Source organism: Alexandromys fortis, unplaced genomic scaffold (assembly GCF_014885135.2).
Source record: "Alexandromys fortis isolate MF-2015 unplaced genomic scaffold, M_Fortis_MF-2015_v1.1 scaffold_70, whole genome shotgun sequence".
In the NCBI taxonomy this organism is placed as follows: domain Eukaryota; kingdom Metazoa; phylum Chordata; class Mammalia; order Rodentia; family Cricetidae; genus Alexandromys; species Alexandromys fortis.
Genome location: NW_026067955.1, coordinates 4,861,383 through 4,888,369, shown reverse-complemented (window position 1 = coordinate 4,888,369; position 26,987 = coordinate 4,861,383). Strand labels below are relative to the sequence as shown.

The 26,987-nt window shown below is 48.9% G+C and overlaps 1 pseudogene; it reads right to left on the bottom strand.

The window, feature by feature from the left end:
* Nucleotides 1-253: 253 nt before the first annotated feature.
* LOC126507411 (receptor of activated protein C kinase 1-like) overlaps nucleotides 254-26,987 on the bottom strand; it is a 50,084-nt pseudogene continuing 23,350 nt past the window's right edge.

Genomic DNA, 26,987 nt, shown 5'->3' with positions numbered 1-26,987 from the left:
TGGCTTAGTAGTTAAAAAGTGCTGTACCCTTTCCAGAGGACCTGAGTTCTGTTCCTAGCACCCACATAGTGGCTTACAGCTGTCTGTAACTCTCATTCCAGGGGCTCCAGTGCCCTCTTCTGTCCTCTATGAGTGCCAGGTACACACGTGATTCACAGACACACATGAAGGCAAAACACTCATACACAGAAAATAAAGAAGAAACAATAATATTTTTCCCCAGAAAGTCAGTTTTATTTCTAAGAGTCTGTCATTAACTCTTAGTGGGATCAACAGTCACCTGTCACACTTGCCCTGGGTTGTCTGTATAGCCAGCAAACAGAGTCTGGCCATCAGCAGGCCACAACAGAGAGAGATAGCCTGGGGCTCTGCCTCGCTGCTGGTTCTTGGCAACTTCTCGCTTCAGTTCATCTACAGTGATCTTGCCCTCCAAGTCCCAGATCTTGACACTGGAGCCAGTGGCAGTACAGAGCCAGGAGCCATTACAGCTGAAGTACAAGGCATTGATGATGTCCCTGACGTTTGTGTCGCCGCCACCTCTTCATAGCTTGGCCATCCTTGCCTCCAGAGAGAACCATCTGGAGAGGCTGTCGCTCTGTTTAGATAGCCAGTGTGACCAAGGGGGTTGCTCGTCAGTTTGCAATTAGCCAAATTCCAAAGCTTGACCAGCTTGTCCCATCCACAGGAGATGATGATAGGGTTGTTGTTCTTTGGGGAGGAGCCAACACAGACTTCTGTATGACTCTCATCCTGGACAGTGTACTTGCCGATGCCCAGAGTATTCCATAGCTTTATGGTCTTATCCTGGGATCCAGAGACTATCTTCCAGTTGTTCAGTACATCCTTGGCATGGCCTATCAATTGCCTCATAGCGGGTCTCATTATGAGATCCCAGAGATGTGGTATTACATCCCAGGAGCCCGTGAGGGTGAACTGGCCATCAGAGGAGATAACAATGTCACTAAGAAAGTGGGAGTGATTTTGCAGAGCACGATGTGGAATGCCATAGTTGCTCTCGTCCCTGGTCAGCTTCCATACAATAACAAAGCTTCCGCCTTGTCTCAAGACACAGGATCATCATGTCTGGGAACTGCAGAGTGGGGGAGATCTGTGTTATCAAGCTGTAACTGGCCCCTGGGGGTCCCATGAAGGGTCATCTACTCAGTCCTGACTGCAGCTCATGAGAATGTCTCCCCAGAGACAAGGATGGCGCTGGATAGTTCAGGGAGGCAGGCACTGCAGCGGCAGCCACCATGACCCTGTGGAGAAAGAGTGTATAAAAATACTTTATGCTTTTTGAAAAGTCTAAAAAAGAACGTGTGAGCTGAGCACCAGCATTCTCCTGTCCCTGCTTCCTGACTGTGACATGATGTGACCAGCTGCTGTGACTTCCTGCCCTGGTGGATCGTGCCCCTTCGAACGGTGAGATGGAATAGACTCTTCCTCCCGGAAGTTGCTTCTTTTCAGGTATTCTGGTCACAGTGGGGAGAGAAGGAGACCTCCCTGGGATGGGCCGTGATGTTCCAGAGGGCTAAGCTGGTTCATTCGGGCTCCCCACCCTCCTGACACCTCCCACGCTAGGCCTTCATTAAACATGCCCTCTTCAGCTTTCTGAGGAAAGAGACAGTGGCTAGGATGTGGGCCGGATCTATCTACCTTGGCTACTTGTTTTCCAGATGGCTCAGCGTGGTAGTTTGAATGTTGTGCCCTCCGTAAGTCTTGGCATCCTAATGCCCAGTTGGTGGCTGTTTGGGGAACCTTAGGAGGCGTGGCCTTGCTGGAGGAAGTGTGTCCTGGGGGCGGGATTTGATGTTTCAGGTATGATCTCTCTGCTTCTGGCTTGCCAATGTGGTCTGTCAGCCGCTGCTCCTAATGCCGTGTCTCCCTGCTACCTCTTCTTTCCCATCACCAACTATTATTCCTCCCGAACCACAAGCCCCAAACCAACTCTTCTAGGAATTGCCTTGGTCCTGGTGCTCTATCGTAGCAACAGAAAAGTAACAACACACTAGTTGTTACCCACACCCCCACATCTTTTTAGATGGCCTCCTTATGTTACCCTCATTGCCCCTACTCCTTAACTATGGAACTGCCATGTCTACAGATAAGAAACGCTTTTGCTAGTATGTTGCTACTTTTCTGTTGGGTGTTGGGACTATCAGTTTGAAAGCTCTTTCTGGAGACTTGCAACAAAGAGTATCTCTGTCTCTACCCTGCCTTCTCCTTTTCTTTCACTGAGTCATCTTGCTGGCTTTCAGTTGGGTTCTCACGTCATTCTTAGATGACAGGATTCTGACTTCAAATCCAGTTCTGCAGGTGAGACTGCAGCACCACACACAAGTCACCTAGACCCTGGGAGACTGATGACATCAGGCCTTGGCTCCCTTAGCCTCTGAAGAAGAGCCCTGGATAGGGCAAGCCATTATATAACCGTGAAGGGCTAGCCAAGGAGTAGCGCCTTATGCGCTCACACCCCTCTTCCAGGAAGTACCGCGTCCCACTGGGCAGCACGGACTTGTTCCTCCTGATCCAGCACTGGGCTAGCATTTCCAACTGCACCAACCCAGCTTCCACCTCCTACAGGAATTCTTTATATCTGCCTCATAGATCAGGGTCCAGGCAACTATGGCCCAAGTTGATTATGTCAGTGAATTTTTTTTACATTTAGTGTATGTGTGTGTGTGTGTGTGTGTGTGTGTGTGACACGCATGTCTCATTGTGGTCAGAGGACTTGTGGGAGTCATTTTTCTTTTTACATCATATGAGTCCTGCAATTCAAACTCAGGCTGTCGGGCTTGGCAAAAAGGTGCCTTTAACCTCTGAGCCATCTCTCTGGGCCTGTTTTTTGTTTTGTTTTGTTTTGTTTTGTTGCTTTGATACAGGGTCTCATGTATTCCAGGCTGGCCTGGAGCTCCTTACACACAGCTGTGGATGACCTTGAACTCCTGCTTCTCCTGCCTCTACCTCTGGAGTCCTGAGACTGCAGGTGTGTCACCACCATGCCTGAATTATGGCATGCCGGGGATTAAACCTCAGACCTCATGTATACTTGGCAAGAGCTTGGTCATCTGAGTGTCACCTTAGCCCTGGCAATGCGGTTTTGAGGTGCAGCTACACTCGGCGGCTTGCACACCGTTTGTAGCTGTTCAGGGCTCAGATGGCCAGAGTTTGGTTATTGCACCATAGATGCTAAGTTGGAGGTAGTGAGCTGGTCTTTTGCAGAAGAAGTTTGCTATTTGCCAGTTAGAAAATCGGTAGGTAGAGGGCAGGGACAGGCTTATTTACCTCAATCCCCCGTGCAAGGTCCTCTGCAGAAGGGAAGATGGACTTCCATAAACGCTTAATTACGGGGAAGCATCCAAGCTGGAGAGGGACGAAGAGCATCCAGAGGAGACAGTTAAATTACTCAAGAGCAAAAGCAGGTTTCAAGGACTTTAAAAGCCTTCATTTACATACACGGAGTTGATAAGCTAATTACCCAACAATCTTGTCCTAACCAGTAAAGCTGCCCCCTACGGTCTTGTTAGATAACACCTTGTTAACCTGACTGACTTGACGATCAGCAAAGTTCAATTTTCTGTAATCCGCACTTGACCCTCCCACCGCCCCCACCTCTCTTGAGTCTGAATTAGACTTTAAATAGACAGGACAGCTGAATCGGAAGGGCCATGCAAATACTCAACCTCATACCAGGGGGATGGTCTTCCTCAGACGGTAAAGGCTGGCTGAGGGCAGCCCGTGTTCACCTGGCAAGCATTGTGGGTAGTAGACTCACTACCCAGGAACCACAGTGTCTCCAGGGCCCAGGGCAAGGAGACTTGGAAGAAGTTTAAAACACATTGCTCTCAAAATGAACATTCCTTGCAACTGACCATGACCGACATGAAAGAATGTTTACTTAAAACTCTACTAGGCAAATGACATTATGCTGATTGCAACCTCACTCCCAGGGTTATTCATAAATTATATTAAGTGAGGGATGTGGTTGCATTTAAAGATGTTTGCCGTGGTTTAGGGGCAGGTCCACTGGAAGAGCGGGAAGGCTTCTTAACCACTGAGTCATCTCTCCCGGCCCTGAAATCCAGATTATCAACCTGATGACAGATGGATGCAGAAGACGACATACATGTTGGGAGTCCCAAAGCTCATCTAGATTTAGGGACTTTCTTTAAGAACCAGGACACGGTCGTGTCTTACTGTTGCAGATTTTGCACACACATGACATTTTTATTTGTTTTGTGTCTGTGCCCAGGAGTGCAAGTCAGAGGACACTTGAGGGAGGTGGTTCTCTTCTTTCACCTTGTGGGTTGTACTAGGGATGGAACCCAGGTTGGCAGGCTTGGTTGCAGGCACCTCTGTCTGCTGAGCCATCTTGCTGGCCCACACAAGCATATGAACTGTGGATGCTTTGTCAGGGGCCTTCTAGGGATTTCTAATGATTTATGTGGAGGAGGAGCTCTAAAATCCAGTTTTTAAAAAAATGTATTTTGATGTGTGTGTGTGTCTGTGTGTGTGTTTATGTGTATGTGTGTATATGCCATACACATGCTGGTGCCCTTCCCTTAGAGGCCAGTAGAGGACACTGGATCCTCTAAAGTCCATGTAATAGGTCATTGTCAGTGTCCTGATGTGGATGCTGGAACTCAAACTAGAGTCCCCTGGAAGGACAGAAAGTCCTCCTAGCCACCGACACATTTCTCCAGCCCTTCATCAGTTATCAGCCTGATGACACTCCCCCCACTTTGCCCAACAGTACTAACTGTAACAGAGTAAGCTCAGAGAAGTATTGTTAGACAGCACTAGGCCACAAGTCCTGGAGCTCAGGGCTAACTAGTTGACTGGAGCTTTCAAGATACTCTCTGCTATGGACATACGCTTTGGTTTGCATGTGTCCCCGAAGTCTCTGTGTTGAAAGCTATCACTAATTTATGTATTAATGGTAAGAGGAAGAAAGGCCTTTGGGAGGTAACTGGGCTAGACGAGGTCGTAAGGCTGGGATCTCTGTGAAAACGTTAGTCATTGACTGAGCCATCTCTCCAGGTCTCTGAAGGACATTTAATTAACCAAACCCTTTCCTTCAAACAAGCCAAATTCCACATTTCAGGCTCACTTATCCTGGAACTCTAGGACACTGGCCATTTGACTCATGGGAAGTTCAAGAGAGAGCAATGCTGGCACTCGTGCTTGGTCTTGCTATACGATGCAAGAAGAAGGAAGGTCCTCGGGCAGCCACCGAGCAGACAGATGTTGGCATCGTGCCCCTGAATGTCCCAGTCCCAGAACCGTGAGCCAAATACACTGTCAGTTATGAATCATCCCATCTCAGGCGTGTTACAGCAACAGAAATGGACGAAAAGACATTTTCCCCGTGAACAGTTTCAACAACTGAGAAACAGGCGGGGTGAGGCTGACTTAGATCCTCCTGGGCCCAGGCCCTCGTCCTCTTTCATTTTACAGAGGAGGAAGCCAATAAGAACTTAGGCTGGTCTATGTCAGGCAAGGCCAGGACTGTCTTCTTACTCTGGCTTCTGATTGCAGAGGTGGCAGGTGAGAAGGGGCTTTCCTGTCTGAACGTGGTTAGGGAAGAGAGGGACTGGTTTAGGGTTTGACTTACTCTCAAAGACCTGTGTTGTGTGCAGGTGCACACACACGTGTGTGCGGGTATGTGTGCACATGCCTACAGAAGCCAGAAGTCAGCCTCAGGTGTTCTTCAGGAAATGTCTACCTCCTTTCCTTAAAATGGGCTCTTTCCCTTTTATCTGGAACCCCAGGATTAGGCTTGGTGTTCTGCCCAGTGAGCCCGAGGACCTGTGTCCGACTCCCAGGTGCTAGGATTACACGCATGCACCACCACTCCGGGCTGTCTTATGTGGGTGCTGGGAGTTGAACTCAGGTCCTCATGCTTTGCAGCCGCACACCACCTCCCCAAGTTCTCATAAAGACTTCTAATGCAACAAAACCCTTCTCCACAAACAAACAAGCCAGTTCCCACAACCCAGAATTCAGTTGAGTTCAGCATTATAAAATGATGGGCCATTTGAGCTCAATTGAGGGCACGGTGTGTGAATCCCTAACTCTCTTTCCAACAGTGGCATCTCATTTTGTCTTTAACAGTTTGGCATAAGGCTGGTGAAACCATCTGCAGGTCCCTGGGAAAAATGAAAATATTTGGGCTTTTGTTCAAAAGTTATTCTGAATTCCAAGAGAACAACAGGAGAGCCTTAGGCTGAGCAGGAGCCCTGAACCAGCAGGCCACACACATGAAGTGGGTACGGGCTGTGGACTACTTGGTTTGCTTCTTTCAAGGCCATGTCTTGCACATACAATCACTCTTAAAACTTTTTTAAAAATTGCTTTATTTTTATTTTATGTGTATCTGTGTCTTGCCTACATGTATTTGCATGCACTATGCGCAAGTCTGGTGTTCTTGGAGACAGAAGAGGGTGTTAGATGCCCTGGAACTAGAGTTATGGACAGTTGTGAGCCAGTTTGTAGGTGCTGGGAATCAAATCTGGGTCATCTGGAAGAATAGCTAGTGCTCTTAACTGCTGATCCATCTCTCTAGCCCCCACATATACATATTTTATATGCATGAATTTTTCTGCATGTATGTCTATGTACTATGCATATGCCTAGTACTCACAGAAGCCACAAATGGCACTGTGATCTTTGGAACTAGAATTATAGATGCTTTAGCTGCCATGTAGGTTCTGGGAATTAAACCTGAGTCCTCTGGAATAGCAGTCAGTACTCTTAACCACTGAGCCATCTCTCCATCCCTGTATACATATTTTTTGAGTCAGGGTCTCACTACATAGCCCTAGCTGGCTTGGAACTGGTTATGTAGACAAGGTTGGTCTTGAACTTATAGAGATCCAACTGCCTCTGCCCCCTGAATACTGGCATTAAAAGTGTGCGTGACCACGTCTGGCTCTTTTTGAAGATGTTCAAAGTGAATACGAAGCTCAATGGTTGAAGGATTTTATCAATAAGGGTCAGCCTGGGTTTCTTCAGAAAGTATTGCGGTGGCACACACCTTTAACCTCAGCCCTCTGGAGGCAGAGGCAGGTGGATCTCTGGAGTTCAAGGCCACCCTGGACTACACTAGATTGAATCAGTCTCAAAGAGAAACAAAGCCAAGTGGTGGAGGCTCATGCTTTTAGTCCCAGCACTAGGGGGCAGAGAGTGGAATATAAGGTCGGAGGAGACAGGAGCTCAGGGCATTCAGTCTGAGGATTTGTGGCCATACGATTGCCCATTTGGTCTGAGGATTTGGTAGAGGCAAAAAGTCTCTCTAGTGACTGGCTCTTCTGATCTTTCAGCATTTACCCTGATATCTGACTCCAGATTTTTATTTAATAAGACTAATTAGGAATGCACTACACTTCCACCTCACTCATTGAGGCAGGGTCTCTCAGCTGAACCCAGAGCTCACCGATGTGGTTACTGGCTAGGCTCTCTAGCCAGCTTGATCTGAGGTTCCCCTGCCTCTGCCTTCTGATGTTGAAAGCGAAGGCAGACTTCCAAGTCTGTCTGGCTTTACTGGATTGTGGGGATCCAAACACTTGCACGTCAAGCACTTTAGCCACGGAGCCACCTCCCCAGCCCCAGAAACGTATTTTGCAGAGTGACTCATTAATTGAGCATTCTGGGTCCCGCTCAGCCTCTCCAGTGACTCATCAGCTCGCATTCTCACGTTCGCTGCCGTGTAGCTCTTACCCGTCTCGTTAACTGGCACATTCCCAGCCAAACCGGCTCTAACCTGGGTGTTTTAAGCCATCCAGGTAGAGGAGCATCCCTGCCTGGTAACACTTAACCCCTCCCACAGGGCATGCGGTGATTGTCTGTCCCGTTGCCCACCTTGAGGGTGGCATGGGCTGAGAACGTGGGCACGAGGGTGGGGACAGTTTTCCTTGCTTGAGGACTCATATCTTTAGAAAGAGGACTGTGGTACATCCGGGGACACAGAGGAGCAGAACTATGGTACATCCGGGGACACAGAGGAGCAGGACTGTGGTACATCCGGGGACACAGAGGAGCAGGACTGTGGTACATCCGGGGACACAGAGGAGCAGGACTGTGGTACATCCGGGGACACAGAGGAACAGGACTGTGGTACATCTGGGGACACAGAGGAGCAGGACTATGGTACATCCGGGGACACAGTCTTGTCATTGCCTGTGACTTGCGCTACTGAAGGGTGTGTGTGTGGGGGGCACAGCAGATCTTTGAGAAGGGATTTCTGGGAGTCGCTGCTTCACAGGGGAACTTCTCTACTTGTATCTTAATCTACTCTGAGGCCTGGGACCTTCCCAAATGCAAGCTCACTGGGCTTCCAGTTGCCAGAACACACTCCCTCCCCACACCAGAAATTCCTCAGGTTTTCCTAAAAGGGACCTTTGTGTATAGCAAAAGGAAGACCGAGGTCTAGACTCTTAGGGTGAGCAAGGAGGAGCCCGTGGTGCTGGCAGGCCCTATTTTGATTTATTTATCCATTCGTTTGTTTTTGCAGTGGGCACGTCCTTGGCCTTGAACGTAGCAATGGTTTTGCTTTAGTGTTAGGGGCTGGCGAGATGGCTCGTTAGCTACAAGTTCTTGCTGTTATTGCAGAGGACGACTCAGGTTTGGTTCTGAACAGGGCAGTTCACAAGTCCTCGTAACTTCAGCTTCTGAGGATGACTGCCGTCTTGCTGGAGTGAGTGCCACACAGCATACAGCCGAGCCGCTAGTCTTTCCCCCACTGGGTTTGTTCAGTGAAGACAATACATTTCTTCCTGGGAATTCTGACTGCTCTGCCATCCTGCTGACCTTCATGGTGTCCTTGCACAACCCAGACTTCCTCACCCTTTCGGGGGTGTGGACAGAACAGTGCACATCTGTCTCAGCTCTTGGGAAGGAGGGCAAGACTGGTCTTCCTCTGAATCCGAGGAGGTGGTTGAATGCCTTTTACAGTTTCTGCCCAGTCAGAAGCCACAGAGGGCTTAGGCTTTGTCTTGGCAGCTGCTGCTCCCATGACAACTGCCTACTAATAACTGTAGGAGATCTTTGTGTTATTTCTAATCGCTGTAGGATATCTCCGAGTGGGACTAGGTAGACGTTCAGTGGTTGAGAGCACTTGTTACTCTGCCAGAGGACCCAAGTTCAGTTGCCAGTACACACTTGGCGGTTCACAACTGCCTGTTAACTCCAGCTTTAGGAGATTTGATGCCCTCTTCTGGCTTCTGCAGGCACTGCACTCATGTGCACGTGCATAAACATACATGTACATATGGACACACACACAAATCAATTTTTAAAAATTTAAAAGGAAAAATTTTAAATAATAAGGTTTTAGTGAGAAGAAATTGAATCACCATTGGCCCCACAGTGTATGTGTATGTGTGCACGCACATGCACGTGTGTATGTCCGTATGTACACATATGTTTATATGTGCCTATGAAGGCTAGAGATGCTGTTCTTTAGGTATTGTTCCTTGGTTATACTGTTTGTTATTTTGAGACAAGGGTCTCTCATTAGCCCGGAGCTCATTGAACAGGCTGTGCTGGCCTAGGGAGCCCCAGGAACATGCCTGTCTCTGCCTTCCCAGGGCTGGGGTTACAAGTATGTACCATTATTCTTAGCTTTTTAAACCTTGCTTCTGGGGATTGAACTCAAGTTCTTGTGCTTGCCAGACAAGCCTGTTACCAGCTGAACCAACAGCTGCCCACCCCCTGGCTCGCTTCTCTCAGACAGCTTGCTGTGGTCTTGGTTTTGGAGGCCAGCCTCATCACTTACGAGTTGTCACAAATCACTTGTGTAACTGGTGTCCTATGACCTTCGGGACAGTGTCTTCCTATCCCCGAGCTTCCAACAACCCAGCCTGTATGGAGACCCACACGCTAGTCTCTCTCTCTAAGTGGGGAAGTGGTTCGAGAACTGGGGGACTGTGATTCAGGACGAGGCAGTCTCATCAGGTCAGTCATGGAGGAAGCTTCTAAAATCATGCTTACTGGCTATGCAGAGCTTCTGCCTGGATGGAGGTGTGTATGGCCTGAGATCCTATGTTCCTTGCAGGGACATGTTCTGCTTTTCAAATACACTGGTTAAGGCTCAGAGAGGTCAGGTCCAGACAGCCAGAGCCCAGGGCTCTCAAATTGGATGCAGCCGACAACTTTGTGGGGCTGGGGCATGTTTCAGTGGGGAATGTGCATGCTGAGCAGGAATGAGGACATGAGCTTACCTCGGCAATCATGGAAGAAGTCAGGCCTGGCAGTGCACACCTTTAGCCCAGTGCAGTACTGGGAGGTGAAGACAGGAGGATCTCTGTGGATACCCTCTCTAGCCAATCAGTGAGCTCCAGGTTCAGTGAGAGATCCTGTTTCAAAAAAAAAAACCAGAACAGAGTGATCGAAGAAGATGTCCGGATGTTCATCCATATCTGGCCTCCATTGGCATACAGGTCTATACGCATGCATGCATGCCCATGGTGGGAGGAGAGGACATTTATTTGGGGGTTCCTTTCCCTTTTCCTGCAGGCTTCCAGGAATTTAGAATCTCCCATCTAAAAATTTCCCACTTGAGGCAGCTGCCTCCAGGAAAACGAGAAAGGCCCAGTGGGCTTCTCGGGAAAGAAGTCAGTCCCCAGCCTCCTTCTCTCAGAAAAGCTGTTATTAAATTCTATGCTGGGCCCCGACCTGGATTTAAAGATTTACAAGAAGACAAATGCCAAACAGATGCCCATTAGGGCCCTGACAGCCGAAGCTTAAAGATAACATTTACATTCTGCCTGGGTCTGTATCTCTCTGTTCCCCACCCGGCCCCTCTCCTGCCTCCAGTGGGATCAATACCTCGGCTGAGGTTACATGGAGGTGGTCACATTCTCCTAAGCTGTTTGCTCAGCACTTGGTTTGCTCTGCTAACATGCTGGCTACTTCTTCCAACAGGCCTGTTTGCCCAGCATTAGGGCTGTTTGCCGAAACACCTAGTCCAATCCGAGGGGGCTCAGCTTTCTAAACAGTTGGTCCCCAAATCTGTCAATCAATAACACCAATTGGGTTCCTGACATGGACAGTGACTGTGGCCAAGTCTAATATTTACCCAAACACGGCCTGTCCCCACTTTCCCAGCACCTGACAGTCCCTAGCTCGACAAGAAGGACATCCGCCAAACGCACAGGCTGCTGGGAAGACATGGTGTTGTCAAACAGAGAGTGATTCCAATGACCAAAAGATCAAGATACATGTCCTTAGAAGAGGACAGCGGAGGTTGGCGAGATGCTTCAGTGGCTAAAACACTTACTGCCAAGCCTGATGACCTGAGTTTGATCCCTGGGAGCTACATGAGGGAAGAAGAGAACCGACTCCCCCTAGTCATCCTCTGACTTCCCATGTGAGTGTGCACACTTACACACACACACACACACACACACACCAAACAAACATAATAAAAAATTTAAGAGTGATGGTTTAATGGGACCAGCTTTTCTTTGGTCCTTGGGGATGAGAAAATCTTTTGGAACCTGATAGAGGCATTGGCTGGGCAGCCTTGTGAACGCACTAAATGTTGCTAAATTATTCATGGCAAAGGTTCATTTTATGTCCTGTGCATCCGAGAGGCTCTCCTGCCTAACTCAGGCTTCGGCTCAGAGTACATGCTTAATAAATGTTTATTGAAAGAACGACCTAACATTTACACAGCCACAAAGCCCTTTGTTATACATTGGCTCATTTTATCCTTAAAGAACCCTCTGCAGTGGGCAGAGGTGAGTGTTAGCTTTTTCACACTGTGAAGCAAAGCTAAGATTTGGAGAACATTGCGTAGTCTCCCACAGTGAGGAGTGGAGGTGCTGGGATTCGAACCACGAAATCATGGGGTCCCAAGTCTGTGCACATAGAGCTCTGCTCGTTCCAGAATGGGAAAGAATTAAAGAATTAAAGGCTATTTATGCCCCTTCTTTTCGGACGTTTACTTATTTTCAAACTTTTTAATTGGCAAGTATTGATTATATCATATATCGTAACGGGGCTCATGATGACACTTTCATACATGTATATAATGTATTTTGATGGTGCTCACCCCGATTTCCCTCTTGTCCCCCTCGCATTTCCACTGACCCACTTCTTCGCTACTAGCTCCCTTCTACTTCCATGTGAATGGTTGCATGTGCATGTACGTGTGAATACACACATGCTATACCCCTGAAGAAAATGCCTCTCCTTTCTCCAGTCACTACTAATGCCTATAGATTCCCAGGGAGGGGTGGGGAGTGGAGCTGGCTCATGAACCCTTCTTCTGTTCCTGATAGAATGTCGCCAAGCCCAAGCTTACACAGGCTTCGTGCAGGTAACACATCTGCTTTGGGTTCAAGTTCACTAGTGTATCAGTCTTCCATACTCAGAAGACAGCATTCTGCCACTCCTCACCCTCCTTCCTCTGGATCTTGCATTGTTTCTTCTCTCTCTTCTGTGATGTGCCCTGAGCCTTGGAGGGGTGATAGCAACACATTTTTATCACTTAAAATGATTTAAAAATGTTGTCAAAGCAGGTGCTTGATGTCCCCTGTGCCTAGCACCTAGTTAGTTGGGTCTTTACTAACTCACTCACTGAGCTACAGGCACAGAGACCTCTCTGTTGAGGGACCCAGGCATCTTGGAGCATCAGGGTCTTTAACAAGAATCTGGGGGCTGCAAAGGAGACTTTGCTGGAGGCACACATCCGTCTCCATAGCATGGGCACCATGGGAGGGGACCTGCCTGATGGTGGCTGGGCCATCTCGTTGACGTCTGTGGCTGGGTGTGGCTGTGCTGTTAAGAGAGATGGATTTCTAAAGTGTCACGGGTGACATCACTCCCATGTCTTGTTTCTTTTTCTGCTTCTTCTGCCTGTGAGGTCTTGATATAACCCTAAGCGAATGTTTCATAGTCTACAAGGTGGTGCAATGTAGTTTATATCACAGGGACATGCTGGCCGGGGGAACCAGGGAGTTTGGAAGCACTCAACACAATGCCAGGGAGGAAAGCTGTCCAGTAGTTTCTATGATACTTTCTTGGCTTCATTTAGGGCACCTGGACCCGTGGGCTAAGGTTGGGCTGTAAGGACTGTTTTCCCTAGTGTAGGCCACAGTTATGATTTTTATTAAAAAAAAAAAAGACAGCTGGACTAGAGAAATGGCTCAGTGGTAAAGAACATGTACTTTAAAGTAAAGAGGACTGGAGGTTCATTCCCATCACCCATGCCAAGCAGCTCACAGCTACCTGGAAATCCAGTTCTGCGGGGATTCAATGCCTATGACCTCTTAGGGCACCTGCACTCATGAATACCTACCCAGACCCCACCTCCAAAATGCGCATAATTAAAAATAAAGAAAATAAACCTTAGAAAATACATTTGACTGAAATTTGTTTGCTTTCGTTGCCTGTGGACCCTGGCAGTTTTAAAAATCTGAGAGAAAAGGGTCCCTGAAAAGTTGAAGATGAAACACACTTTGGGACTGTGGAGCTTTGCAGTAATCACAAGATACTGGTGTCAGTGTGTGAGCCTCAGGCCAGGGCAGGGTCCTGTGGATGCTCTGACATCTTAGTGTTCTGTAGTGGACAGCACTCACTCTAGGGACATCTAGGTCACCAATGATGCTGACAACACCATACAGGAACCCAACCCTTCAGACAGGACTCAAAACTGCAGTCGTGATTCTTTCCCCCTTTCCTCCTTCCCCTCTCTCCTTCCCTCTTTCCTTCCCTGTCTTCCTCCCTCTCTGTTTCCCTCCCTTCCTTTCTCCTTTTCTCTGACCTCCACATTCTTTCATACATGCACACACACAATCGTACATACATGCACACCTACTTACATACATGCACACACACAATCGTACATGCACACACACATAACACACACACACACACACACACACACACACACACACACACACACACACTTTCAGCCAGGTCTGGTGGTGCAGGCCTGTAATCTCACCTACTAAGAAGGATGAGGTAAGATTGGAAGTTCAAGTCCTATCTGGGCTACAGAGTGACTTCAAGGCCAGTTTGAATTATATAAAGAGACCCTGCCTCAAAATAGAAAAAGTAAAAATAAGTGGGTTGGGAATGCAACTATGTAGTAAGAACTTACCAAAAAAAAAAAAAAAAACCAAAAACAAACAAACAAACAAACAAAAAAGAAAAAGGAAAGTAAGTAGATTCAAAATGACACTGGTAGCAGGGAGTATAAACCAGTGCCACTCACCAGGGGGTCATTTTCAGTGACCACCGGGGTTCACTTTTAAAACTTGATGGGTTGGATATAATGGCATGAACATTTAGTTTAGATACTCAAGAGACAGAGGCAGGTGAATCTCTATGAGTTCAGATTCAGCCGGGGTTATATAGTGAAACTATGTCTCAAAAAAGAAAAAAAAAAAGATGCTCAGTTATACCACAAGAACACTTACTCAACTATGTTCATAGTAGCTTTATTTGTAATAGCCAGAACCAGGAAACAGCCAAGATGCCCCTCAACTGAAGAATGGATAAAAAAAAAATGTTGTACATTTACACAATGGAGTACTACTCAGCTGTTAAAAAACAATGACATCGGGAAATTTAAAGGCAAATGGATGGAACTAGAAAAAAAAAAAAACTCATACTGAGTGAAGTAACCCAGAGCCAGAAAGACGAACATGGTATGTACTCACTCATAAGTGGATATGATCTGTAAAGTAAATGATAACCATGCTACAACCCACAGACCCAGAGAGGCTAGGTAACAAGGATGGTCCAAGGGGAGACTCATCTATCTCCCTGGGAAGAGGAAATAGAGGAGACCTCCTGGTTGGACTGAGGGGAGGTCGGCATGGGAACTTGAGGGATCAGGTTGGGGGAAGGAGGAGAGTGCTGTGAGAGATGACTGGGGTTTTTAGGGGTCAGGTAGAAGCCTGATGCAAGGGAAACTACCACGAGTTTCCGGGCTAAGACTCCGGGCAGTAGTGGATGCGTAGCCTGAATTGGTCACCCCTGTGATCCAGTTGGTGCTATCCTGGTTGTCACTGGAGAACCTCATCTAGTGAGGGATGGAGGCCCCGGAGGCCAGAAGAAGGTAGCAGATTCCCTGGATTGGAGTTGCACATGGCTGTGAGCCACTATATGGTGCTGGGAATCAAACCTAGGTCCTCTGCAAGAGCAGGCAGTGCTCTTAACCACTGAAATATCTTTTTCCAGGTCCCAAATGGAAACTTTTTGTCTTAAAATCAAAGAACAAAATCACATGATGGAATAATGGATTAATTGCAACTTTGCTAGCATATTGGGTTATGAAAACCCTCTTACTGGTCACCAGATGACTGATAGGATTACTAATGGAGGCGATTATTTTAGTAGGTTGACCAGAGGCTCAGTCTGCATAAATATACATGAAGGCCCCTATGGGCACCGTCACACTGCTCTGTCCTGTCCTTAGAGCGACTTCAGTGTTGCATTGCCTTGCAAAAGCAGCCACATAATCGGCACGAATTTCCATTTTTAAAGGAAGTTGAATTAGGGGACTTGTGCCAGCCCCAAACAATGTGAGTTTAGTGGAGCTCAACAACAACCAAGGAGAAAAGAAAGCGAGAGAAGAGCAAGAGAGGTGGCTATACGAGGTGGACTTAGAAACACATCATGGTTACATTTAGGAATATACGTGTGTGTGTGTGTGTGTGTGTGTGTGTGTGTGTATACATATATATGTATATATACACACGCATGCATACAACAGCAGTCACTGAAGAAAGAGGCTATGACTTTAAAGAGATTGAGGAGGGATACTAGGGAAGGTTTGGAGGGAGAAATAATGTAATTATATTATAATCTGAAGAATAAAAGAAAAAATATCTTTAGGCACAGTAGTGCACACTTTTTATCCCAGCCCTCAGGAGGTAGAGGTGGGTAACTCTTGAGTTTGAGGGCAGTATGGTTTACACAGTGAGTTCCAGATTAGGCACAGTGAGACTATCTGTCTATCTCTCTATCTATCTCTCTATCTCTCTATCTATCTATCTATCTATCTATCTATCTATCTATCTATCTATCTATCTTCTTTCTATCATCTATCTATCTATCTATCTATCTATCTATCTATCTATCTATCTATCTATCTATCTATCTATCTCTATCTATCATCTATCTATCTATCTATCTATCTATCTATCTATCTATCTATCATCTATCTATCTATGTTTATTACCTATCTATACACACACACAATGTCTAAAACCATGTGTTACTGATGAAACTATGCCACAGGGCATACACATCAAATGTACCTCTCCAATTGTTCATTTCATTTTTTTTTAAAAGAAAACCATGTTGGTGGAGGGGAGCGGGTTTGGCTGATAGATGGCCTTGGGTGGTGCTGAGCTGTCATCAAGGTATCCTCTTTCTGAGGCAGCGTCCAGACCCTGAGAGGGAGTATCTATGTAGGCTCTTACTGCAGGCAGCAGAAACTGGTTCAGGCTGCTATGGCGGTTAATATTGTCAGCTTGACAGTATCTACAATTACTCCTGGGCATATCTGTGAAGGAGTTTTTAGATTGGGTTAATTAAGAAGAAGACCCGCCTTCAATGAGAGTAGTGCCATTCCGTGGGCTGCAGTCCTGGGCTACCTTCAAAAGGAAGACAGCAAAGGAGCACCTTCATTTCATCCACTTTCTGACTGTGGATACAATGTAGCCAGCAGCCTCAAGCTCCTGCCACATGCCTTCCCGGTCATGATGGAGTCTGAAATTGTGAGCCAAAACAAGCCCTCCCTTTTTTGCTTTGTCAGGTACAGCAATAAAGAAAGCAACTAAAACATTAAGGTCTTCTAACAGAGGGAAGTAAGTGATTGCCATGTATCTTCCGCTGCCCTATGGGAGACTGCTGTTCACCCAGTCTATTCTGTGTGTCCTCTGCTACTTTGGGACCAGGGATTGTGGGTTTTATCATATGCAAACTAACAAGACTAACAGGAAAATGTTGGGGGCTGGAGATATGATGAGAGAGAAAGAGCCAGGTTCACTGATAGTGTTTGTAGGTGGGTGTGTCTGGGAAGAGCCGGGCCTCTGTGGCTCTGAGTGGACTCTGCTGGGAAAGAATCTCTTAGAGGCTGGCGTGTTGTGCTCACCCCAGCTTTAGAATCTTGAACAAGTACCCTGCTTTTTGTAACTCAGCTCTCTTCCCCGAGAACCCGGGAGTGCGGTGAAATTGTAGGCTCCTCTGAGCTGGATGTTGCGAGGGTACACAGGAGATGACAAAGTCTAACCCTGGCCAGTGCTAAGTGCTCAGTAAGAGATGATTGATGCCAAGGGCTGGAGAGATGGCTCAGGAGGGAAAGTGTTTGCCAGGCAAGCACGAGGACCTGAGTTGGGACCCCCGGAACCAAGTAAAAGTCTGGGCGCAGTAGTGTACACCTGTAATCCCAGCACTTGGGAAACAGAGGCAGGAGGCTGTCTGGGGCCTGTTGGGTAGCTGGTCTTGCTAAATTAGCTGTGTTCAGTGAGAGATCTTGCCTCAAACAACCAACCAAGCAAATACACAGATGTGCTAGAGGAAGACACACCTGCTATTGACCTATGACCCCATATGTACTGGCACACCCACAAACAGGTGTACATGAATAACAGACACTTGAGACCATGGAGAGAAAGAGACCAAGAAAGAGAGCTGATGTCATACCCTAGACTCCCCCAGGACACCCTCCTTCATTAGGGACTTCTCTCCCACGGTAATCCAGGATTTACCACAGATCTTGCCTCAGGGAAGGCCTTTTTATGGGGCTGGGATAATGCTGGGCCTGTGTTTCTCCGCTGAGCAAACCAGCCTGAACTGGAATGCCTGGAGAAAGAGGCAAGACCCTGCGGCCCGGTGAAAACTTGCTCAAATATAAATGGCCTCCAAGGAGATGGAATGACAGAAGGCTGACGGTTCCTGTGAAAAGCAAGCTGTTGTTTGCTGTGTTAGTGACCCCAGAAGCTATTCCTAGGCTCCTGTTTTGAAATCATGATCTGTAGCCACCTTTCTTTCCAGCACCCAGAATAACAACCACGCCATTTCCTACAGCCCAGGGTTGTATTAAAGACGAGGCCTTCCTTTTCTGCCTTTTGTTTAACAAGGTAAACAGGAGTTAACATGTTCTGCCTTCCACAAGGACAACTAACTGTGCCAGGGATTTCAAACGCTGTAGATAGACCATCTGATATAAATGCTGTAGATAGATAGACCATCTGATATAAGCCCACCACAAGCCTGTGAGTACTTCAGAGAAGGTAAGCGGCTTGCCCAAGGTTGCCTAGCTTGCGAGAATCTTGGCTGGGATTTTGAGCTTAGCACAGGCTGCACTCAGTCTCAGCACCTAGCTGGCTTCTCTGAGGGAAACCGGTCCTGCTCTGGAAGCCACAGGTCAAGGCGACCATGGCGCAACAGGCTTCTGAGAACAAAGAACATGAAGTGTCGCCTAACTAAGCTAGGCGTCTTACCGGCACTCTGCCCAGCTCGAGAGTCTGAGCCGGCCTGTCCTGAAGAGGCCTGAGTATTCTCCACGCGAGGAGTAATTGACCGAATAAAATGCATTACAAGAGGGGCTGGAGAGATGGCTCCACAGTTAAGAACACTTGTCGATCTGCAGATGACTGGGTTCGGTTCCCCACACCTACAACCACCTGTAACACTAGACCCAGAGCTGACGTCCTCTTCTGGACACTTCAGACACCTGCATGCAAGCGATGAACCCACATACACATGCACACACGCATGTGTGCACACCTACACCATAAATAAACCTTTCAAGAATCACATTTACAATGTTTTACGAGAAGCCCTTAAATCCATGGAGGAAAACACAGTCTGAATGCATTTTCAAGCTGAGACACCCTTTTCCACACTAATAATTGATAGACTACCCTCAAATTGTTCTTATTTGTTCATTAACGTAAGTCCCCCGAGGACTCACTAGGCAACACTTTATTAGCCTGGATGAAGTAATATATTTTAAAGTAATAAAACAACATTATTTTTAAATTATTTTTTAATGTGGACTTTCCAGCCACTGACTGCCCTCTCTTATAGGTCTGAATTACTGAGTTTTAATTGTGTGTAAAAAAGCAATAAAATCATCATTACAAAATGATGGGGTGTTTCACTCACAGCAGGCACCATGCAGCTCGGTCCTCTCTGCCTCGCTAAGCCCACACAGTGGGCGATGCACACCCTCGCCACATGCCAGTGGGCTCAGCTGGGGGTCCTCACCAGGGCCCAGGCTTGGGAGCATCACAGTGAGGTCGAAGGTTAGGCTTAGCATTTCCAAGATGACATTCTGCAGTACCCAAATGGACACAGCCAGCTATGAACATGGTGATGAGGGTGATTTTCTCTCATGTGTGATATGCATTGCGTGCATGTTGTACACGTATATATGTATGTTTTCCGTGTGTAGGTATGTACATGTGTGGTACAATGTGCATGCACATGTGTATGGCTGCTGGAGAGTGAAGCGTCTTCCTTGATTGTTCGCTGCTTTATTCATAGAGGCAGGGCCTACCAATTGAGCCCAGAACTCTCTGATCGAGCTTGTTCAGCTACTTGGCTCGCTCTGGGATCCCCTGCCTTACAAGTGCTGGAATCACACGATGGGGCTGCCATCCCGCCTGGCTTTTCCATGGCATCTGAATTTGTTCATTCCCTGAGCCACCTCCCCAGCTGTGATGCTTATACTGATTGTCATCTTGCAGCATCTACAGTCACCTAGGAGACGAGCCTGGGAAGATCTAGCCTTAAGTAGGGCAGCACCATTTCAGGGCCTGGGGGCCCGAGACTAAAGAAAGAGAGGAAACCAGTTAATCAACAGTGTCTCGTCTCTCTATTTCCGGACTGTGGGTACAATGTGACAAACTGCCTCGCGCTCCTGCTGCCACACTTTCCCAGCCGCAATGGACTTCACCCTCGGATCCTGAGCCAGAACAAACCCTTTCCCCTTTAAAGTGCTTTTATCGGGTATTGAGGCATAGCAGCAAGATAAGTAATCAATACACCGGGTAAGGCTGACTCTCTGGGCCCAGAAGTCCTGAGTTAAAAAAGATAGAAGACTATGAAAGAACAGAGACCTGCACAGCACATGTGAAACTTTCCATGATCTAGCGTAGAGTCGACATGTTGGGCCAAGCGGTTGCAGATGTGTCCTTGGTGGACACACAAGGCCCATGAAAAGGAGCGTGGAGGCTAATTTCAAGTGTTACCTCACATATGCTGTGGTGACTGATGGTATAGTCCGACACCAGTCAAGATATTGCAAAGTATTATGTGGCCAAAACTAACGTTTAAACCAATCAGGCCCATTGCTTATTTCTGTGTAGGTGAGCCTCACCCCATCAGCTGAAGGCCTTCAGAATGAGAGAGTATTCACTGAGAATTTGAGTTAGAGACCATGGCCTACAGCCGGGGCATCCTACCCTTTGGCTTCCCTGGGACATATTGGCTGATGAAGAGTTGTCTTGAGCCATGCTGAAGTCCGGGGCTGTCCTACCCACGCTCCAGGCACTGCTAGACCGTGCCTATGCTCATTTTGCATGGCATCAAGCACAATGACATCATCCACAGACTTCGTGCTTGAGAATCATGCACGCAAGTTACAAAAATTGCAACCGAATCCACCTCATACTATTTTAAGTAATCTTAAACTTCTGTCTTGGGCCAAATTCTTAGATATCTTGGCCCACATGTGCTGTGAGGTTGGGTTAGACACTCCTGTCTGCAACATTATCTCTTCCCAAAAGCTTTAGGCAGTGCCCCTCTCTGCAGACACTATAGGGAGCCTGTTAGTGACAGTTGCCCCTTCTCCTTCTAGGCCTCCTTCTTTCTCTGCACGTGTATATCCGTGCACAGTCCTCCCATGCATGCATGAGCACGCATGTATGTGTGCACACATGCCTGTGCACACAGCGCACACACACACGCACAAACACACATGCCTTTATGTGTGACTCTTCACACCTAGCCACACTTCTCTAGCTGTTTTGCTGCTCCCTGGTTCTGTGACTCTTGAGGACCCTGACTAGGGCAGGCCTAGGGAAGATATTTTCCTCATGAGGCATGCTGATGTTGGGGACACTGGAAGCAGCACCAGCAGAGAGACAGCCCGTGATGGAGAGGAACCTGTCTTTTTTCTGAGCTCTTTTATGAGACAGGGTCTCACTAGGCAGCCCAGGTTGGGATGGAACTTGAGATCCTCCTGCCTCAGCCTCGTGAGTGTGCGACTACAGTTGTGTGCACCACCATGCTGGCTCGCTAGTAGGTTATTATTGCTGCAAGCATTCCTCGAGGCTGTCTGTCAACAAGACACACCCTGCAGTATTCCAATCTCCCTGGGGCATCATGTTTTTTTTTTCTGGGTCCTTTTGGAAAATGGTTGGAGGGCCTGTGATAAACTGGGGCAACCCAATGGGGACAGGTGACATTCCCCAGCTTTCCCTGCCAGCCTGGGTGCCATCCTCAAGCTATGGTGCAGGAGTGCCAAACAGTAGAGGGCACCAGAGGCCTGTGTCTGTCGTGACAGCCTGTTTTGGTGGCATCAGGCGTGCGTGGGCGAAGGTGGCGCTGCTGCTGTGGGAGGTGGCACTCAGTCGTAAACAGGGAGAGCTCAGGACTGCTGCTGTGTGTGTCACTGTGGTTGTGGGCAAGCGGCTGCATGAGGCTGACTTACCTCCAGTGGGGGTGCAGAGAGCACTTGGGACCAGGGTCCTGGGGATGTGCATCACCATGGGTTCTCAAGAGTGGGTCTGACATGAGCGAGAACTTTCTCTCTGGGCTAAAACTCTGCGTCTCATTGCCCTGCATCCAGCCTGGGAGAGCAAGCCAGGAGCCGGGACAAAGCTTAGTGGGGGGCACAGTGTACCAACAGCCAGGCTGCCTGACGCCGAGTGAGGAGGCTGTCCCCAAGGCTTCTTCTCTCCAGCACCTTGAATCTCACCATCACGCCTCTGCCCACTTCCTGCCCTCCTTCCACCTCTGCACAATGTTCTGGATTCGGGAGGAAGGGAAGGATGGAGGTGGGAGAGGGTGGCACCTGACAGTAACAGTTTTCATGGACAGATGCTCCTGGGGGTGGGGTGGAGCCAGCTGCTTTATCCCTGCTCCGTTTTGAAGGGTCACTCCTAAACCTTCAGTTTCCCCTCTGTAGACAGGGGCTCAGGGGCAGGTGAGCCTGGATTTCCTCGAAGTGGACATGTTGAGGGTCAGGAGCAGGGAGGCACGTCGGCCTTGGGGAAGGGATGAGGAGGACCTGCTGTCCTGCTAGGAGTCCCTCCGGTCCCTGCACCTGCTTGATTTCCTCTAATGTTGGCGCGTGCTCAGTATTGACACTTCTCCAGATTGTACAAGGCCAAGATCAGGTGAGGTCCATCACCTCTAGCTCTACTTGGCGCTCTTGTAAGAGAGGCTGTCAAAGACACCAAGTTTCCTACACTCCTTCTCTGCCCCCTGTAGGCCACCGTTCTTCACCTCCCGACTCTGAGCCCTCTCACGTGGGCAGGAGGTCTGTCCTTCAGAATGTCAGGCACGATCTGCGGGTGGTCACCTAGGGATGCATGGGAACGGGGGACTGTTCCTTGGCACTCAGCTGGGCCGTGGGTGGAATGCTTCTGTTTGGAACTACCTTGCCTCCTTCTCCCTTCCCTGCCAGAGTGGCCAACTCGTGAGGCTCCAACCTCTTTGTAAGGGTGCTCCTGGGCGGAACAGAGTGGAGAGCCAGGTCTTCCCCAGTCCCTCAGTCTGTCTGTCTTGGCTCAAGCCCTGGATGCTTGGGGGATGTGGTAGGGAGGGAGACCTCTTCAATGCCCCAGCTCCGAGTGCTCCACCCTTGAGCTCTAGAGGTCAGCAGGGTACACAGAGCTAAGCTCCCAGCATTAGGCCTCTTAAGAAGCCCTGAATGACTCTCAGATGCCTGTAACCTCCTTAGAGCTCCTGAGACAGGGTGCTGGTGTTTTCCTCCTCTTGCCTCGTTGGAGCCGTCCTTCGGTCCTTGTTGAGTGTCTTGTTACTTCGTCAGGCTCACCCTGCATCTGGTGATTTCTATAGGCCCAGCAGGATGCAAGGCCACCAGGGAGGTGACATATGGAGATGAACTGAACATGATCCCCGTGGGGCTGGCAATTGGTGGGCATAAAACTTGGAACTAAGTGTCCTGCACTGACTCTAATGGGGCTCTGGAATGGGCCTGGCCCTGCCTGGGAGTGGGGCAGGAGTTGGGGGCTGGAGGTTGGAACCTGGCCTCTTTGACTTAGGGCTGAGACCCCCCAGCGAGAAAAGGGCAGAGAGGGTTAGGTCACAGAGGGTACGTAAGTGGGCAGGCATGGGGACAGTGGCCCATCTGTGGCTGGGTGTGTTTGGAGTCACTGGAGAGTAAAGACACCAAAGCAGAGGTGACGCTGAAGACTGAGTGGGCTTTGGTCCTGAAGAGACTTGGAGTCCAGGCTAAGGCAAGCCTGGGGGAGGGAAGGGGACCGACAGGAACTATCACATCAACTCAGGGGAAGAGGAGGAGGTGAGGAATATGGGAAGACATAGAGATGTCCTGGGAGGGTGAAAGATGGTGATAGGGAATAGGGAAGCGGGTGAGGAGGGCTCCCTGCTCCCAGCTCAGAGGGCTGTTTTCTTAAAGCCACACATCAGAGTGGGAAAGAGGAGGAAAAGGCAAGGAAGGGGTGGGTTCTCAGCTAAGATTATCTAGTGACCTGCTGGTGGGGGGGGGTCTGTGGTGAGAATTTCTCCTTGTGGGGGACTAAGCATTGTCTATCTGCCTCCTTCTAAAGTCTCTGTGACGAATCAAAGTCCCTTCTGGAGATCCAGTGAATTTACTGGGCTCACTTACAGAGCGCAGGCGGAGGTTACTGTCAGGATTGCTGGTGACCCCAATGCAGCTGCGCTGGAAAATCTTACCCAGCATGCATGATGGCTTCTCCAAAGCTGCATAAGTAGAACACCTTTTCCTTAATCCCTAACTGACTCTAACCTCTGCCCGAGACCCCAAGGCTAAGTGCAAGTGGGGCAGAACTGCATGCAACTGGCGTGGAGGGCAGCAGGAACACTCGGGCGAGGGTCCCATGACCCTTCCTGTCACCCCTTCTATGAGGGGATGTCAACAGTGAACAGGCCTAGCCATGATGGCCTTTGGCAAGCAGGACCCAGTTGAACTCTTGAAGTTGGCAGCGGTTTGACTTGAAAGATTATGCCATTCAAAGGGGCTGAAGGAGTCTCAAGCTTTTGAAAATCACATATGTTTATTGTGTGAGTATGTGCACACATGTACACGGATGTGAGCCCCGGGGCCCATGCAGAGGCCAGAGGACAACTTTAGAGAGCCCGTTCTCCTTTCATCATGAAAGTTCTAGAGATTGGTCTCAGGTTGTCAGGCTTAGTGGCAGGACCCTTTGCTCACTGAGCTGCCTCTCTGGCCTGAAACTTTTGTTTGTAAGGGTGAGTTGTGTGTGTGTCACCTCTTCCGGCTCTTTCTGCCCACAGTGTGAGTCAAGATGAGAGAAGCAATGGATGGGAGTTTCCAGTTTGTGGGAATCTGAAAATTATGACCCAGCCTGGGAAAGGTGTGAGACCCGTTTGGAGTAGCATGGATTTTCACTGGCTGGTGGGGATTACCTTTTCCCTAAGGGGTTTCCAGCACACCTAGCCTCGCTAGTGACTTCTAGGCACAGAGTAGGCATCTAGGGAGGCTCAACGTTGCTATGCTATGGAGGCAAACACCCTTCCTTTCAGAACTGGGCCCCTAAGCTCTCTAGCTGAAGGCAGTGGCCCTCAGGCAGAAAGAGGATGGAAACAGGACTGACTATTCCAACCATCTCTCTGGGCCTCAGTTTCCCTCTGTACAAAGCAGGGCTTTGAATATTACAAGGACCAGGTGGGATGATGGGTTCAAAGGCAGTGTGAAGATAAGGAAGCAGAAAGTACTATATTGATGGAATTTTCTCGATCCGTTCATTCGCTCATTCACGCACGCCTTCCTTTCGCGAAGAACGACAAACTGTGCCCAGGTGCCTTGGTCATGCCTTGCTAAGGGTTCAGAGTAGGGCAGGTGGAAAGGCTTTGTCACAAGAGCCTGCCTCTGCCTGTCTTATTCCTGCCTCGCTTACTGCAGGGGAGGGGAAGGGAAGCAGGCAGGTCAGCAGGTTATCTGTGGCATGTTAGGAGGATGCCACCTGAGATGGGGGGTAGACTCTGGGATGCTTGGGGTTCCCCCTTCTGTTTTGGGGTGAGGGGAGCAGAGGCAGTCACATTGGTTATCTGACAGTAGTGATACACGGGCAGTTGACTCAGGCAAAGACCAGGGTCCTTAGGCGTGAGGATGAGGACACAGAACAACTGTGTCTGACGGTCAACAGAGCAGCCTGCAGGTCCCTGTTTGTGGAGATGAAGGACCTGCACCTAGGTTTATCCCAGTGGATGAACTTACTTTAGATGAGACTCAGTTTCCCCATTTGTGACATGAGACTCCCCTCTTGCTGGTGTGCCTGGAGAAGGGGAAGTGGGAGCTATGTCTACGCATTTCTGCCCATGGCCCTCACAGCCTCATCTGTGTCTGACTTGGTTGATGAGGTCGAGCAGTGAGCTAGCTGCCTTAGTCCCCCACCCTGACTCCTCTGTGACCCATACTAGGCTAGGCCCTAAGGCTTCCAGCCTCTCCAAACAGTGCTACCAGCTGGAACCAGGAAGTGTCTGTGCTGGGCTTTGCGTTTGAAGCGGCCATAAGGCAGCACCGGTGGGCATGGAGGAAGGGAGGAGCCTCAGAACCAGCGTCATCCCCAACTCCTGCTGGTGTTTGGGCTTTTTATTTCTTCTCAGAAGTCCCTGGGGATTTAGTTCCTCACTGGTCCCTGCCCCCATCATGATGACGTCTGTGGTGGGTTCCTCTGACCCTGAGCTTGACTGGGGAATAGAAACTACCCTTGCTCTATATACCACAGGAAGACTAGCCCTTCTGCCCTTTGCTTCATCACCAATCAGAGGATGTGAACACAGCAGGCAGTGACATAACAGCCAGCAAGTGAAGGGAAGAGTTAAGTTCCTAGAAACGCCTCCGCTCGGACACCGTGCACATGCCTTCCTGAACTCTGCTTCAGCCATGCTGTTCTTTCATCTGACCTGTCTTGGTCTCTGTAGTTTCAGGGGAATTCTGGGTCGCTTAGTTACTTTCCTGGTCACCTGTAACTTGATACCTGACAGAAATAACTCAGGGAAAAATTTATTTTGGCTCCTGTTTCCAGGAGCGTGTCCCAGGAGCTCCACATAGCTCAGGGGGGTCAGAAGGCAGAGCGGGTAGGCTGGAACCAGAATGGGTATCACCTTCAATGCCTGCTTTCCAGGCAGCTGCCTTCTCCAGCTAGGCCTTGCCTCCTAAAGCCTCCACTCCTCCCCCATTCAGTGCCACCAGCTGGGACCAAGTACATAGACATATGGGCCTGCAGGGGACATTTCTAATTAAAACCATAACAATGGGCTAAAGAGCCCCTGTCTGACCCTGAGGCCCCTTGTCCTCTTTCAGCCTCTGCTTTCCTAGCTTTCTGCTGGACTGTGGGCTCTCTGAAAGGAGGGGACACTGTGTCTATGCTGCCTGTGTCCTCAAGGCTATCTTAAGCCTGGTTCAGAGGAGGGACTGAGAGGGTGTTAGCGGCAGGCCTGAGGAGTAGTCTTCTGGGTCACTGGCTCTTAGCTCTCGGGTCTCAGCATCCCCCACGCCGTGTCTGTGGTGTCCATCGATTAGCCATATGCTGCTCACGTTCGTGGATGGCTAACACAGTCATCCCTGTTAGACGCCCCCGTTCCACATTCTGAGGACCCCCTCGTGGGGTTTCTGTGACATATTTACTCAGTGTGTCCCTTTCCTCATCCCCTTTCAGAGTGAAAACCATGGAGATGGTAGGTTTCTTTAGTCTATCATAGCCGTGGAGGTTGAACCCCGGATTTGGGGGCTCTTACTTGCCAAGCATTGGAGTAGGAGG